Raw genomic sequence first — 18,665 nt, forward strand, 5'->3', positions numbered from 1 at the left:
CATTACCGATATCACTATCAACGCATAGGTCATTACCGATATCACTATCAACGCATAGGTCATTACCGATATCACTATCAACGCATAGGTCATTACCGATATCGATTTTGTTATATTTGTTGCATGTTTTCCTTACGTATTTCTTCCATAAATTATGTTTGATGTGTAAATATTATGTGTTGACGGATTAATTCATAGACGGCAATTATTTATGATATCAATACAAGGATCTTGTTGTAACAGATTGGTACATGTACAATTCACCTTGTTGCATTCCTGTCAGATATGAAATAAATGTGTGTACATATTAAAGCCGTCATGTGCGTCGATTTTTTCAATCTTCTGCGTCATTTCTTGATTTTTTGCTCAATCAATAATTATTATCATCCTGGCAGATATGATATAAATGTGTGTACATATTATAGCCGTCATATATGGAGCGTCTGTCAGACAGTTCCTATCCAAAATAATCAATCAACATGTTCACCTTAGATCACAAAAAAACATGATACGATGACACACTAAATATGAAACCCTTTGATAATCAGAAAATATTATTAACCTTTATTTTGGACTAACGCATAAACCGCTCATCGTCACACACGCACACGCGCACGCGCACACGCGCACACGCACACACACACGCACATGCAAACGCCATTTATTAAATGCATGCATAATTACAGTTTTTTTTAATTCTTATATATAGCTTTTGTATTGGCAAATACACCTTAAGTCAACCATGTTACCCGAATTTCAAGCGTGTACGATGACATATATGTAAGAGCGAATGTTTGATAAAAAATTTTACACAAAAATGATGTAAATTGCGAAAACACTATGAAAAGGTTTGCAAAATTATTTTCACTCTTATCAATGAAAAGGTTTCCAAAATTATTTTCACTCTTATCAATGTCATGATACTCTATTTCAACGGACAATTCAAAATGTATAACAGAAAGGTGACTTAGATAATCTATTGAAATTTTGCTAAAGAATGTCAACTACATGGAAAACCTAGTAGCTAGGAACTCTACGGCATACTAATGATCTAGTTTGTGCGATTTGTAAACGTAGAATAAGTATGGAAACGCTGAGAACGTCACTCCTGAAATTAAGTGTGCTAGTTTTTAGACGTATATTGCGTATGGTAACGCTGGGAACATCACTCCTGAAATTAAACGTGCCCGATTGGTAAAAGTATAATGTGTATGGTAACGCTGGGAACATCACTCCAGAAATTAAGAGTGCTCGATTTGTAAACATAGAATGTGTTTGGTTACGCTGGGAACGCCACTCAAGGAATTAAGCGTGCTCGATTTGTAAACGTAGAATGTGAAGGTCAACGCTGGGAACATCACTCAAAATATAGGGTGCCCGATTTGTAAACATAGAGCGTGCAGGGTAACGCTAGGGACGGTATGCCAGACATAAAGCGTGCTCGATTTGTAAACATAGAGCGTGCAGGGTAACGCTAGGGACGGTATGCCAGACATAAAGCGTGCTCGATTTGTAAACGTATAATGTGAACGGTAACGCTGGAGACGTCACTCTAGACATTTAGCGTGCTCGATTTGTAAGCGTAGAATGTGAAGGGAAACGCTAGGGACGGCATACCAGACAACAAGCGTGCTCTAATTGCAAAGGTAGAATGTGAAGGGAAAGGCTAGGGACGGCATACCAGACAATAAGCGTGCTCTAATTGCAAAGGTAGAATGTGAAGGGAAACGCTAGGGACGGCATACCAGACAATAAGCGTGCTCTAATTGCAAAGGTAGAATGTGAAGGGAAACGCAACGGACGGCATACCAGACATTTAGCGTGCTCTAATTGCAAAGGTAGAATGTGAAGGGAAACGCTAGAGACGGCATTTCAGACATTTAGCGTGCGCTAATTGTAAACATAGAATGTGAAGGAAAAGGCTAGGGACAGCATACCAGACAATAAGCGTGCTCTAATTGTAAACGTAGAATTCAGTTAGAATACGAAACAATGAACGGGCAGGTGTTTCGCTCCTGTCTAATATGCAAGATCGAATACTGCCTTGCGAAATGCTTTTCCAAACATAATTACCCTCTCTATTCAATTGCAATACGAATCAATTCATCTTATGTACATTATTCACATATAGGTTTCTTTTCGTAATCGACCCTATTTTTTATAAATGGTGTTTTTGTTTCATTTTGTGAATAATTTATTGAATATTTTGTTACGTAACACAAAAGTAAATGACAGCAATTTCTTAAATGGTTTCCCCCTTACTTTTTCTGCATTTAGTCTTAATCATTAATCATTGGTATGTATCAAGGCAATGAAGCTAAGGTCACGATGCATCAATAATACAAAGAACGCATTATAAGACGTGGTAATTATTTGAGTTATGTCTGTTACATGTGTTACTAAGCGATGGTTGTTGAAATGACATTGTTTTAAAAACCTTACATATAAACCATTGTGCATTATACGGCCGCTTTTATGATACGATTACCCTACACCGTATAACCTATTTGCGACGTTCTGCAAGCACAATCGAACAGTCAATTTTGTTCCCAAGGTGCAATTACTCTATAACTGTATCTAGAAATAGAAGAAGATATAGCGTTCTTGCACTAAGTTATCACCAATTCTATTTTGTATGGATCTTGTAGGAATTTATATTTAATGCAAACGTGTATTTTTTGAAGAGGACATCTATTTAATTTTGCTAGTTTGTTTTTCTGTTTTAAAGTGACACTCTTATTCAGAAGCAATACATAAACATGTATAACAAACATAAATTTTGAGTTATAAATCTTTAACTACTTACTGAATAATGCGTTTATGGAAAATATAAACTACTGATAACAAGATTGTAATCGTGTATTCAATAGCTAAAAACGCAAAAATATTAAATGATTGGTGAATGCTAAAATATTTACTGTGATCTGCTAAAGTCTCGTAAGGTAAAAACGTCATGTTTTCTGCACCTTTCTTTCAGATTAAACTCGGTATCTTTCATCAGAACCATAGTTTTCGACATGTATATTCGTCCTTTTTGGTAAATCAAAACAAAATTAATGTATTAATTGTGGTAATTCTTATTTGGGAGTAAGAGTGCATGTTTAAAGTTTTGTCCTTCGCCTTCACTCAACATTTGAGATGAGACAGTTAATCTAAACGAATCAGGAATCAGAAAAGAACTGTTAAAACACGTCAGAGATAAGCAATTCTTTGAAATCTAGATTTCTAAAAAATATAGGTGAACACATAAGTATGCACAACAAGTGTTTATTCTTAAGAATGATGTCATTTTCACTTTTATTTAAAAGAAATGATTGTATTTTATTTTGGGGATTTTATATGAATGCCCGAATATGAAGTTAAACGATAACATTCATGTAAATTCGCCATAACTTAGTAAGGCATACACACGTGGCCCAAGGTTGGTTTTCCGTTCATGTATTGTTGACTGTGAGTCAGACACCAGCGTACCATGGTTTCCCAAGTTAGACACGCATGATCACGCGAGGGAACATCATTGGGGCGACGAATCGCTTGAACGACGCGAACTCGCTCAAAACAAGTTATAGAAGGCGACTCATATCTCGTCGATAGAGGTGGAGGCGATTTAAACTAACATATGCTACGATGGACATTGTCCTGTATTTGCCAGCGTGTGTTTATTTTGATGTATAAACTTACTCGTGCTACGTTTAAGTCACTCTCGCTGGTATTGGTTGGTGTTGATTGGCTTATTCAGCGCAATGAAAATTAATTCTAATTTTTACAATGTTTTTACTTTTTCAATTTTAATTGACACACGTTTGCTATAGAATTTGAATGTAAGAAATTTGATGCATTTAACAATTTTAATACTGAAATGCGTAAAACGAGGGCCAATTTATCCTTCATACATGTCGCAAAGCTTTGCTGACATCAGTGATTCGTAAAACTTTTCTTCCACGGTTTAGACAAGGTATAAACACTTTAAAGTGACACTCTCATTCAAAATCGATACATACACATGTATAACTAACATTAATTATAAGTGATAAACCTTCAACTTCTTACTAAATAATGCATTAATGGAAAATATTAATTACTGATAACAATATTGTAACCGTGTATTTAATAGCTGAAAACACATTTTTAAAATGATTGGTGGATGCTAAAAGATTTACTGTGATCTACTATCGTCTCGTAAGGTATAAATTCCGCGTTTTCTGCACATTTCTTTCAAATTAAACACAGTATCATTCATAAGAACCATTGTTTTCGACAATCATTAATCCTTTTTGGTAAAATTGAACAATTGTATTAAATATGGTAAAACTCATTTGGGAGTAATAGTGCATCTTTAAGACTGATAATACACGTATATTTATTAACTATTGTTTAATATCTATTAAATGCAGCCATAGTCGCTGTTTAATCGATTTAAGAATGCCATTACTTTGCCACGGACAGTTCATTTTCATTTAATCACAGATATTATCGGGGATTTTATGAAAGTTTTATACATAATATATTCATTATAATACCATTAGGTTTACGTTTTGCAATACTGTTGACTAATAGTATTCCAATTTAAAAGCATAAAGCATTTCACTGATATTACATATTGCTTTTCATTCTTAATGTAACTATTGCCTTTGAGCATTTGTTAAAGCAACACCATAACAAAATAAGAACTCTTGGATGCTTTCTATATCGAAACCTTAAAGTGACTCGCTCATGCTTTTGGACCAAAAATTAGTTTTCCCATTAATGCATCTGAAATTAATTATTCTATCATTATTTTCCTCATTGATATCGAAGTTGCAAAAACAAATCCAGTAATAGCATGAAAAGTATATTGGTTTTGGTTGGGGTTCAAACCCACGCCGGTAAAGTCAAGAACAACTAGTCGGCTAGTACACACAGCCACTGCAAATTTAACAAACGTGGAAGATATGTTGACCTGTTAAGGATACATTGATAACATCGCATGATGTCACACCAAACACCATAGCCGTAATTTATTTTCAATCGCGTTATAAAGGCTAATGAAAATTGTGGTCTTCAAAGTCGATATTTGAGCAAATATCAACATTTACTGAAGGGTTCAAGTTTTGGGTATTTTTGTTTTAACAGTCCTTATGATTTGCCACACTTTTTGCATATTTAAAAAAGTGTATTTTACAAACCATGAGCGAGTCACTTTAAGCGTACAGATTAATGTCAAACAGTGTTTGTGTAAATACTGTTTAAATAATGAGTCATGTCTGCAAGACAAATAATCGTATTTGTTGCAGTTTTATTGCACCGTCAATGAACGATTTCAGTCACTAATACATATCGAGCTACAGGGAGCTGGCAGCTGTTATGAATAAAAAATAGACAAAGATATACATGACCACGTTGTTTTTGTTGTTTACATTTTGTCAGTGAGCGATCTCACGGCAAGTCGTATATTTGTTTGCATTGATGAATTCTGTTTTCCTATTAATAATAAGTTATTTTTACAAATTATCTGACTAACAGGACCGTTAAGTTACTCTCGAGAAAAATGATTCATACTTTCAATTCAATGGCTATAAAAAGTTCATGCAATCATGGAGGCTAAAGAAATAGAAATGGTAGTGGTAGTCATAGACGTATGGGTTTAAATTTATAAACAGATGTTTAAACGGTATATTGATTTTAAAAAGATTAAACAAAAACGGAAACAAATCTCGCTTTATTTTAAAACTTGGCCACGTACGTTTGTTTTAAAAATGTTGTGAGAGCGTCTTACAGTAAGTCGTATTCTTTGAAACATTATGGATCAATACGGCTAAAGAATGAGAATAAAAGGAGCCAATAGAAAGAAAAAGGAATATTTTAAGACGAAAAGACATACAATTTAACCATATTTACAAGCACGCAAAAATGGGTAATTCCCATTACAAATGTGGATGGGAATTTTAGAGTAATCAATAATAGTGATAAATTTCGAAGTTTTGATTCAAATTAATAATACAGTAAGATAAACTCTCATTCCCGAATTTCCCTTTCGCTATGTTTAGCATCATTACAACGCAGTAAAACGCTGGTTTTCCCATTAATGATTTATAAACATAAATAGCCTGTATCAGAAGACTGAGTGCGCTCACTGTATAAATAAACTCAGGAGAGAGTAATCGCTGAACAGGGAGTGTGATGCTAGAGAGACGAGCAGAGCAAACTCTATTTGAATAAAGATTTAAACTTCTGTCTAAAAGGTAATTTCTAAAAATCATAAGATAACTCTTCATTGATAACAGAATAAAAATTCCACTATGAATTACACTAATCTTTTATATTATTTTTTCGTATATTAATTCAAGATTGGTTTTGCGAAATATTGTAAGTACGTTTTTATTTCAGAATTTTGGGTTGCGTTTATAACATACTTCAAAAGCACCAGGACAAACCGATTGACCGACATATATCGCTTCGAAGAACGACAGAGCCAGTGGAACATAATTTTAATTAGACACTATCATTAATAAATCATAATGAGTTGGGGCAGTAGCTGGGGGAGCAATGGCTGGTCAAACAGCATTTCCAAGGGCGGGAATAACAATCCGGACCCCGAGGGACAGCATAACTCCTCTTGTATCGCCGGAAGTGGTGGCTGGGGCCGCAACGGCTGGGGAAGCAGCTACTACGATGAGAGCTGTTCCGGATGTCGCCACGATAGGTCTGCGGGCTCGTTCGGGAACAACAACAAGGCGAAGGGTGTGTTTAAGTTGCTGGCCGTCGTCGGCGGAGTTAAGCTGGCCAAGAAAAGTCTCTGGGACTAGTTGATGTCCTTGTGTCGATGACGCAAACTATAAGGCCGGGACATTGTGCATCTCCAGCTGAAGTTTTCAATAATCATAGGCTAACTCTTTGCATAATATAGTGCATTTTGTTGTTAATAGTCAATTGACAATGAGTTGACAGTAATTTCATTACGTATATTGAGAAATAGGCCCATAAACAATATCGCTACACTTGGAGTTATTTCAATGTAAGTTGTAAAAAACTATTTAATATAAACTGTGCAATGATGTCAAATGCTTATCTGCAATGACATACTATTTCATATTTGTTATCATTCCCATTTGTATATATTTGCAATGTAAGTACTTAAATGAAAGTAGTAGAATTATTAGCTTTTGCTCCATAACCATAACCTTCATCACTTTAACATTATTTTGGCAATGTTAAACTAGTGTTTACATAGTATTCCCTAGTATTTAATTTGTCTTCATATCGCTATGAGCAAGTGTAATCGCTCACACTTTAATAGAAATGTTTTTCGATTCTTTGAAACGTATTCTGTTATTGCTTTATGTATGTTACTGACTTTCAAACTCAGTAATTTTGTTATTTGTTATACTTTAGTAATAAAACAGAAAATCTACATTCATTGTTGAACTTCGTTATCATAAGTCTTAAAACATCCCGATGAAAGCTATTCTAGTTCAGCCAAACGTGATGATACACGTTCATAGAATGGCGCAATAACATACTTGTCGTTTATATACATGCCATTCGTTGTAGAAATAATCCTTGCATTTCATTGAAACATTGGCAATAATGTCAAATGTCGATGCCTTGTGACCCTGATATGATTTTGAAAAGCGCACTCGCTCCTCATCAAGGCGACCGAGTTGTCCGGCTAGCGCAGTGGTAAGCGCACTAGATCTTCACCAAGGCGACCGGGTTGTCCGGTTAGCGCACTCGCTTCGCACCAAGGTGACCCGGGTTGTCTAGTAAACGCAATTGTAACCGCACTCGCTTCTCAATATGACGAACCGGGGTTTCCGGTAAGCGCAGTGGTTAGAGCACTCGCTTCTCAAAAAGTCGACCAGGGTTGTTCGGTAAGCGCAGTGGTTAGTGGTTAGCGCACTCGCCTTTTACCAAGGCGACCCGGGTTGTCCGGTTAGCGCAGTGGTTTGCGCACTCGCTTCTAACCAAGACGAACCGGACTGTCCGGTTAGCGCAGTGGTTAGTGCACTCGCTTCTCACCAAGGCGATCCTGGTTGTCCGACTAGCGCAGTGGTTAGCGCCCTCGCTTCTCACTTTGGCGACCAGGTTTTTAAGGGTTAGTGCACTGGTTAGTGCACTCGCTTCTCACCAAGGCGACCCGGGTTGTCCGGCAACCGCAGTGGTTAGACCACTCGCTTCTAACCAAGACGAACCGGGTTACCCAGTTAGTGCAGTGGTTAGCACTCTCGCTTCTCACCAAGGAGACCCGGGTGGTCCGGTTAGTGCAGTGGTTAGACCACTCGCTTCTCGCCGCCAAGGAGACCCGGGTCGCCCGGTAAGTGCAGTGGTTAGACCACTCGCTTCTCACCAAGGAGACCCGAGTAGTCCGGTTAGTGCAGTGGTTACCCCACTCGCTTCTCACCAAGGAGACCCGGATAATCCTGTTAGCGCAGTTTTTTCCGCTCTCGCTTCTCACCAAGGCGTACCGGGTCGCCCGGTAAGTGCAGTGGTTAGACCACTCGCTTCTCGCCGCCAAGGAGACCCGACTAGTCCGGTGAGTGCAGTGGTTAAACCACTCGCTTCTCACCAAGGCGAGCCGGGTCGCCCGGTTGTTGCAGTGGTTAGACAACGCGCTTCTCGCCGCCAAGAAGACCCGGGTCGCACGGTTAGTGCAGTGAATAGACCACTCGCTTCTCGCCGCCAAGGCGACCCGGGTCGCCAGGTTAGTGCAGTGGTTAGACCACTCGCTTCTCAACAAGGCGAGCGTGGTCGCCCGGTTAGTGCAGTGGTTAGACCACTCGCTTCTCGCCGCCAAGGAGACCTGCGTCGCCCGGTTAGTGCAGTGGTTAGACCACTCGCTTCTCACCAAAGCGAGCCGGGTCGCCCAGTTAGTGCAGTGGTTAGACCACTCGCTTCTTACCAAGGAGACCCGGGTGGCCCGGTTAGTGTAGTGGTTAGACCACTCGTTTCTAACCAAGGAGATCTGGGTCGCCCGGTTAGTGCAGTGGTTAGACCACTCACTTCTCACCAAGGAGACCAGAGTAGCCCTATTAGTGAAATGGTTTAACCACTCGCTTCTCACCAAGGCAAGCCGGGTCGCCCGGTTAGTGCAGTGGTTAGATCACTCCCTTCTCGCCGCCAAGGAGACCCGAGTAGTCCGGTTAGTGCAGTGGTTAAACCACTCGCTTCTCACCAAGGCGACCCGGGCTGCCCGGTTAGTGCAGTGGTTAGACCACTCGCTTCTCACCAAGGCGAGCCGGGTCGCCCGGTTAGTGCAGTGGTTAGCCCACTCGCTTCTCGCCGCCAAGGAGACCCGAGTAGTCCGGTTAGTGCAGTGGTTAGACCACTCGCTTCTCACCAAGGCGAGCCGGGTCGCCCGGTTAGTGCAGTGGTTAGACCACTCGCTTCTCGCCGCCAAGGAGACCCGAGTAGTCCGGTTAATGCAGTGGTTAGACCACTCGCTTCTCGCCAAGGCGAGACGGGTCGCCCGGTAAGTGCAGTGGTTAGACCACTCGCGTCTCACCAAGGCGAGCCGGGTCGCCCGGTTAGTGCAGTGGTTAGACCACTCGTTTCTCGCCAAGGCGAGACAAGTTGCCCAGTTAGTGCAGTGGTTAGACCACTCGTGTCTCACCAAGGCGAGCCGGGTCGCCCGGTAAGTGCAGTGGTTAGACCACTCGCTTCTCACCAAGGAGACCCGGGCTGCCCGATTAGTGCAGTGGTTAGACCACCCGCTTCTCACCAAGTCGAGCCGGGTCGCCCGGTTAGTGCAGTGGTTAGCCCACTCGCTTCTCGCCGCCAAGGAGACCCGAGTAGTCCGGTTAGTGCAGTGGTTAAACCACTCGCTTCTCACCAAGGCGAGCCGGGTCGCCCGGTCAGTGCAGTGGTTAGACCACTCGCTTCTCGCCGCCAAGGAGACCCGAGTAGTCCGGTTAATGCAGTGGTTATACCACTCGCTTCTCGCCAAGGCGAGACGGGTCACCCAGTTAGTGCAGTGGTTAGACCACTCGCGTCTCACCAAGGCGAGCCGGGTCGCCCGGTTAGTGCAGTGGTTAGACCACTCGCTTCTCGCCAAGGCGAGACGGGTTGCACAGTTAGTGTAGTGGTTAGACCACTCGCGTCTCACCAAGCCGAGCCGGGTCGCCCGATTAGTGCTGTGGTTAGACCACTCGCTTCTCGCCGCCAAGGAGACCCGAGTAGTCCGTTTAGTGCAGTGGTTAGACTACTCGCTTCTCGCCAAGGCGAGACGGGTCGCCCGGTTATTGCAGTGGTTAGACCACTCTCGTCTCACCAAGGCGGGCCGGGTCGCCCGGTTAGTGCAATGGTTAGACCACTCACGTCTCACCAAGGCGAGCCGGGTCGCCCGGCTAGTGCAGTGGTTAGACCACTCGCTTCTCGCCAAGGCGAGACGGGTCGCCCGGTTAGTGCAGTGGTTAGACCACTCGCGTCTCACCAAGGCGAGCCAGGTCGCCCGGTTAGTGCAGTGGTTAGACCACTCGTTTCTCGCCAAGGCGAGACAAGTTGCCCAGTTAGTGCAGTGGTTAGACCACTCGCTTCTCACCAAGGCGAGCCGGGTCGCCCGGTTAGTGCAGTGGTTAGACCACTCGCTTCTCGCCAAGACGAGCCGGGTCGCCCGCTTAGTGCAGTGGTTAGACCACTCGCTTCTCGCCAAGGCGAGCCGGGTCGCCCGGTTAGTGCAGTGGTTAGTTAGCACACCCGCTTCTCGCCAAGGCGACCCGGGTGGTCCGGTTAGCGCAGTGGTATGCGCACTCATTTCTCACCAAGGCCTACCAGATTTTCTGGTTAGCGCAGTGGTCAGTGCACTCGCTTCTTACTATGGCGACCCGGGTTGTACGGTAATCGTAGTTTTAAGTTCACACGCTTCTAACGAAGGCGACCAGGGTTTTCCGGTAAGCGCAGTGGTTAGAGCACTTCTCACCGAGGCGACTCGGGTACATTTCCCGCGTGGGCGCTTGTGTTCTTGGTTGGTGGTCGCCAAGGAAGACAAAAAGGTTTTCTCCGGGATTCTGAGCCCTCCCCCCCCCCCCCCCCCCCCCAACACAAGTCCACACCCATGCGCAACATCGTGCTAACGAGAGTGACTAAGTATAAGTTAACATAACATAATTAAAGTTATTTATAAACCCTTCCAAAATGATACTACGAAATTTCACATAACTGTATATCTTGTACCTAAGTGTAGCAATCATACGCTAAGTTTGGCGGATATTTTTATGTGCAATGTTAATATTTTTTTAAAAGATAAATTATTACCAAAATGATATCATATTAGATCAATGAATCCCATCCCGAGTTTAAGGAGTTCCAATATAAAAATAATTCTGGAAACTTTCCGATTCAGTCATCATTGATAATAAACATTTCTACCCAGTGAAATATTGACTCACTTTTTCTCAACCATTCAATGGGAGATGTTTACATTCCGAACTACCTGTGCGTGAAGACAGCAGCAATAGTATACTAAAAAGGGAGTGTTATCATTTAAGGTAAACCATCAATCATTAGGATGCAAGGATGTCTCAGTGTATATAAGATATTAACATCGAGATTATTATTTATATTGATAAGCCATTGCATTGTTTCTGCATGGATTTCATTTGTGAATAGCACCATACTGACGCTACTATGATAAAAAATGATATATTAAAGGAAGGTTATAAAATCAATGATTATACCGCCATTTTATTAATTTGATTCTGAAATAACCTGGGGTGCGTTTCAGATAGATTTCACGATCTGCCATTATCGTAAATTTACGATCATAATAACGACCAACTTAACGATAATCATAAAGGCGTTTCAGAAACGTCTCGTAAACTCTCCGGTTGTACGTAAAAAATAACGATAAAGCACAGCGTTAAAGCGAGTGACCCAGTCTGAAGTGAAATGACGTTACGTCATATTAACCTAATAATAATAATGATGATGATAATCTCTTGAAGGGAATCAATTAATGTAACTCTCCTTTTTATAATGATTGACACAAATGATACAAACTCGTGGTCTCTATTCTGCTATTTATGTTACATTTGTATCTTAAGTACATCATCATCCGGGATTTTTTGTGATGGAGGCAGTGGCGGGTTCCGACGCTCATTTTAAAATTTATGTAATTATAATGAAAATTGGACAACAACAAAATACGTTGTTTTTTCAGGCTGGTGATTTTAATTTAAATTCGTCTTTGATAAGTGAAATATTATAGTATGCGTATTATGAATGTTCTGTAAAGTATAATGCAAACGTGCAGAATGGTGCTGATGATGATAGTCACGATGATGCGACGACAACGGCAATGATAATTTAATAATAATAATGCAACAACGACACTATCATGATGATGCAATGACGACGATAGTGATAATGCGGCGACGACACTATCATGATGTTGCAATGACGAAGATAGTGATAATGCGGCGACGACGAAGACTAATATTATAAGTATTATAGTGATAATGCGGCGACGACACTATCATGATGATGCAATGACGACGATAGTGATAATGCGGCGACGACAAGACTAATATTATGAGTATTATAATAATAATACGGCGACGACACTATCATGATGATGCAATGACGACGATAGTGATAATGCGGCGACGACTCTATCATGATGATGCAATGACGACGATAGTGATAATGCGGCGACGACACTATCATGATGATGCAATGACGACGATAGTGATAATGCGGCGACGACACTATCATAATGATGCAATGACGACGATAGTGATAATGCGGCGACGACGACGACGAATATTATGAGTATTATAATGATAATGCGACGACGACGACGACTAAGATGATGATGATAATAATAATGATGATGCACCACGGCAATGATACTAATTATGATGTGACGATGACGACAATGATCATGACGAGATGATGATATGTAGATGTTGCTGATATTTGATGATGACGAAAGTGGTGAAGTTGGTGGTGGTGGTTGTTGTGGTGGGTGCGGTGGATGATGATGATGATGATGATGATGATGATGATGATGATGATGATGTTGATGATGATGATGATGATGATGATGATGATGATGATGATGATGATGATGATGATGATGATGATGATGATGACTGATTCCAATCATCAACAACCGGCCTTAGTTCGGATAACGAGTAAAGTTCATACGTTTATGCACCAAAACTGTGACCGAGGGTTATTGTATTGGGAAATAGTTTAAAAATACAACTTTGACCGGTTGTATTTTTTGTATGAAGACAATTCATAAATCCATCTTTATTGTGTCAGTTAACAGTTTAATAAACAGCATTTCAAATCCATTCAAAATACATGATAAAATCTACATTTGCAGACATGCTTCAAATACACAAAATTACTAATAGAAATACAGCTATTTTACAAGCTCGTCTCATCAAAACACATTATTCAACAAAAAGTATCTTAACTGGTGCAGATTGCCATAGTGGTTAAGTGTTCAGAGTTTCATGCAAATATTAGCTATTATCTATTTCAATCATGTTATGATATACACTGGAGTATACACTTTATGTAGCATTCTGTGTTTATACACGAGCCAGTCAAAGTAAAAATAAATGTATTCAGAAATATCAAAAGATGCACTTAATTTCTATAAAAAGATAGTATGAATGTTTACATGATCAACCATGGTAATGTGCGTTTTATATATTATCATAAGTTTGAATAAATGAATCATTTAGATTTTCCTATATAATTCAGAAGTGTTTTAATCCTTAGAGGAAACATGTACAACTGGATAAACATCACAGTTGAAACTGTATAAAAATATATATATATATATATTTGGAAAATCTAATGCCAATGGCTTTTAAATGCCAAGTCAAACTTAAAAAATAAATAAGAAATTTCATTTCGAATAATGAAGGTTACACAAATGCCTCACTGCCTATTTAACAGTTTAAAGTTTTATGTTGGGTTGGGATATGCAATTAATTTAGGTATGTGAAGTTGGCTTGTACATTGTACATCGTAGTTCAGCTTGTAATTCGTCAATTACAAGCTTGTAGTTGGGTATTCAGCTTGTAGTTCGGCTTTTATATTGTACATAGTAATTCAACTTGTAGAATACCGATATACAAGCTTGTTAAGTTAACGAGTGCCTCTTACCGGTCGTAGGTTTACGAGCAAAATTAACGATAAAGCAGGTGCACGTTGCGTCTCTGAAACGGTGCCGATCGGTACATTAGCATACATTATATTTGAATTACAAGCTAGTAGTTGGGTATTCATCATGTAGTTCGGACAAATACATTAGCATACGTTGTATTTGAATTACAAGCTAGTAGTTGGGTATTCATCTTGTAGTTCGGACAAATACATTAGCATACGTTGTATTTGAATTACAAGCTAGTAGTTGGGTATTCATCTTGTAGTTCGGACCAAATACATCAGCATACGTTGTATTTGAATTACAAGCTAGTAGTTGGGTATTCATCTTGTAGTTCGGACCAAATACATCAGCATACGTTGCATTTGAATTACAAGCTTGTAGTTCGGACCAAATATATCAGCACACATTATATTTGAATTACCAGCTAGTAGTTGGGTATTCATCTTGTAGTTCGGACCAAATACATCAGCATACGTTGTATTTGAATTATAAGATAGTAGTTGGGTATTCATCTTGTAGTTCGGACCAAATACATCAGCATACATTATACTTGAATTACAAGCTAGTATTTGGGTATTCATCTTGTAGTTCGGACAAATACATTAGCATACATTATATGTGTTGCAAGTCAAATATTTGTTGCATATCAAATAGTGATTGTATTATTTCAACCACATTAATGTTACATTTAGTACAAATTGTGTCTTCTCGAAATATTGGAGATGTCATCAGACGACTACACGGTATTGTGTTTAAATGCTGTGGGGGAAATAGACTGGTCAGCTTTTTTATGTCGGTGAAAACTTTAAACAGTGTCAGTTCATTTTGAAAATTTTGTACTGACTACAACGGTAGAAGTCTTCACCATTTGAACCACGCAACATCGCCGTGCAGAACGGCGGAAATAGAACATTTTCGTACTGTTTTCAGCTATTTTTAGACATAGTTTGAATATTCCACACCAGCGAACATGCTACACGCAATATTAAACTCTCAAATGTTAATAAAAAGTAAAAATATACTTTGATATGGAGGAAATCTTCATCCGCCATCTTGATCGTTAAGTTAACGAGTGCATCTTACCGGTCGTAGGTTTACGAGCAAAATTAACGATAAAGCAGGTGCACGTTGCGTCTCTGAAACGGTGCGGATCGGTAATTTTGGTCGTACTACCAAAATCAGCTAACGATCGTCTTAACGATCGTATCTGAAACGCACCCCTGATCCGTATAAATAAAAATATGTCGGTGAAAACTTTAAACAGTGTCAGTTCATTTTGAAAATTTTGTACTGACTACAACGGTAGAAGTCTTCACCATTTGAACCACGCAACATCGCCGTGCAGATTACTACGTCACACAAGTTAACGCTGTGCCGATATCATACTTATTAGCCTGGGCTTAAGGTATTAGCCATGTAATACAACTCGGGAAACATCGGGTAACATCGACATATATCGCCACTCGCCGTAACAGATCGCGACGAACATCGGACGTATTCGGCCTGTACCGGATGTTGCTATTTTTAGAGACAGAAGGTATTTCCCGGCTATTCATAGGTCAATAATTGAAATTCTACATCGTAGGATTTGGAAACATTGTGATGTTTTTCTCATGAATATAAGTTTAAAATAAATAAACACTAAAAGTACACGCTAACAGCTGATTACGATACATCTTACAATTTGAGTCATTACAGTTAAACATGGATTATAAGTGAAATATACGCGTAAGAGAAGATTTTCTCTCGAAAAAACGAACTGTCAACAATCGGCATGGAACTGGGATATTCGTATCAAAGGGCTCTGAATGTAAGTATCCTTGAGCGGTTTGTATGTGTATCAATAATGTGTTCGTTTGAACTTTAGTTTTCTGTTAACTGAAGTTTATTTTACCAGAAACTGTTGTGTTTATTTCATAATCTCTGATAATGCGAAAAAAAATCAAATATAGACAAAATATTTACTTGTCGCTCTTTGTAGCCCTTGGAGTTTGGGGGTGGGTGTAATGAAAACATAAATATCTTTTTTAATTCACGGTAAAAAATCTTCAAAATTTGGATAAAAGTCCCATAGTGTACCGTGATTATAACTATGTTGTCGGTTAAAGCTTTTAAAAAAGTGTGTATTACGCGGCTAATACCTTAAATGTCTTAATTTTCGATTTTCGTTTGGACCACCTTGCAACTGGGTGTAATATAGAGCCGCGGCTAGTTATGATATTGCAGTATAATATGTCATATGTTATTTTGAATATGTATTGGTAGCGTCTCTAAAATTTCTTTACAAACTACAAATTATTATCACTTTTTTATTATGTCCTTTGTATATGAATACTTGTATATTGCAATAATCCATATACACACTGTTGTAATCAAACTTCTGTATATGTTCTTCTAGCACACCGGATAGGCATTTCCGGTGACGTCAGCCGTGCTGGAAAATTCCATCTGGCACCCCCCCCCCATGCCAGATGAGTCACGCGCTGTGACGTAATACTTTTTATTTATTTTATTAAATACTTTATGTAACCATAATTATGAGATTTCAATAGATGAGTTCCATAAACATTAACTTTGCAAAAATATATCTTCATAACAAAACAAAATGACCCTTAAAAGACGTGATATCGAAGGAACTTATTTACGTATGGAGTGAATACAAATCACTGCGCGTCATGACGTCATATTATTAATATGTTTTGCTCTCCAACATGGAGGAATAAAAGATATCTATCTTTCTACCAGTAGCAATAAGTTGTATAAATGATGGATGGATTACCATAAAACTCCTCAGATTATTAATAATAATATCTGTCATGTGTTACCGTTCCGGATAGAAAAATCCTACCCGAGAGCACCTGCGTTGCCAGGTAACGAGGCTTGCCGAGTTACCGGCTACGCAGCGTGCCCGAGGGTCGGATTTTTCTATCCGGAACGGACACACATGATAGATATTTTTCTAGCATACCTTAAATTACATTTTTTATGAAGAAAATACATAATAAAGCGCGTGTTTGTACATTTCACCAAAAAGCGCGTACGATGATGTTTACTGACGTCATGACGCGCAGTAAATTGTATTCACTGCATACGTCAATAAGTTCTTACGCTATCACGTCTTTTAAGCCTTAAGGGTTATATTGTTTTGTTTTTAAGGAATAATTTTGTTAAGTTAATGGAACTCATCTATTGAAATCTCATAACTATGGTTACATTAAGTGTTTAATAAAAGAAATAGAAAGTATTACGTCACAGCGCGTGACTCATCTGGCATAGGGGGATGCCAGATGAAGTTTTCCAGCACGGCTAAAATCACCGGAAATGCCTATCCGGTGTGCTAGAAAGTGTTATTCTGTGGGTGTCGTCTTGGTGCAATCCGGATATGGCACTGCGACCTTTTTACGATTTTCTGTCATGTCCATTGACTTGACAGTGTCGCAAAGTTTCTCTAATATGATTGAATGGACAACTGACATCGACATTAAGCTTTGAGCTGCTGTGTTTTATTTACTTAACAAGTCTGACATTGTATTTACACACGAATGCATGAACAAGAAGGTAACGGAATTAAAATATGGCAATATACAATTTTTTGCAACTTTGAGTTGTCGCTGTGAATGAGAATTCCCATTACCAGAATGTTGCCACATTGTTCAACTGAACTCAAGGCACATTTAGTTTAGACACTCCGGTAACGTAACAATGCATTAACATGACTTACACATTTAAAGATAGCACTTGCATATAGTTGGTAATTGCGTCCACATTATATAATGATTATGTAGAGAACTACAAGTAAATGAGTGATACCCAGGTGCTATACTATCTCTATCTCTATAACACAGCTCCACTTTATCTTAAAACATGCATTTTAAAACAAGTTTCAGATTTCATTATATCAAACATGTCAATTATGTGTTTAACAATGAGTATTCAATTACTTCTCATCTTTCTTTTAATAAGTGTATTCGCTTCTATTCAATTGTGAAGGAGTTTTCTTGCTTCCATTTAGTTTAATAATTCGTCCGCCTTGTATGGATTTTCAATGTAAATAGCTTTAATATTTGATATACTGTTTTGTAATGAAACAAAATTCCACATACGTGATGTTGATCATAATAATTTGCACGCTTAAAGAATGCATTTTTTAAACGAAAGACGGGCACAAACCTGTTTTGTGGTATAACAGGGTATCCGAAAATATTACAAATCAAATGCTTATACATATTTAAGGAATGCATGCGTCTTTGAAATATGAACGCCAGGGCTTCTTGGAAGATTTGCGCGACCGAGCCAGAGCTACCCAAGCGTTCATACTGCATGGGCCCAAGAGGAGATCCTATTCTGTGTTACTTCCGTAATTTAATTTTTCATATTAAAGCACAAGACAAGTTTAATCCAGTTTCATATATGAAGATGATTCAATTATTAGGTCTCACAAAACGGCGCTGTGTAAAAGTTAGATAACATGAATTAAATTATTTATGATTAGGAATGGGCGGAGTGAGCGTAGCATTAAGACTTTAATTTAGGCCATCTAGTTGACTAAGAATACAACATC

General features: G+C 39.3%; 1 long non-coding RNA gene across 1 annotated transcript; it reads left to right on the forward strand.

The window, feature by feature from the left end:
- Window positions 1-5,627: 5,627 nt before the first annotated feature.
- On the forward strand, window positions 5,628-7,392 carry LOC128243616 (uncharacterized). The gene is made up of 2 exons (XR_008262862.1): window positions 5,628-6,221; window positions 6,367-7,392. It is a non-coding gene; the product is annotated as an uncharacterized LOC128243616 (long non-coding RNA).
- Window positions 7,393-18,665: the final 11,273 nt, after the last annotated feature.

This window comes from Mya arenaria, chromosome 8 (genome assembly GCF_026914265.1).
Source record: "Mya arenaria isolate MELC-2E11 chromosome 8, ASM2691426v1".
Taxonomy (NCBI): domain Eukaryota; kingdom Metazoa; phylum Mollusca; class Bivalvia; order Myida; family Myidae; genus Mya; species Mya arenaria.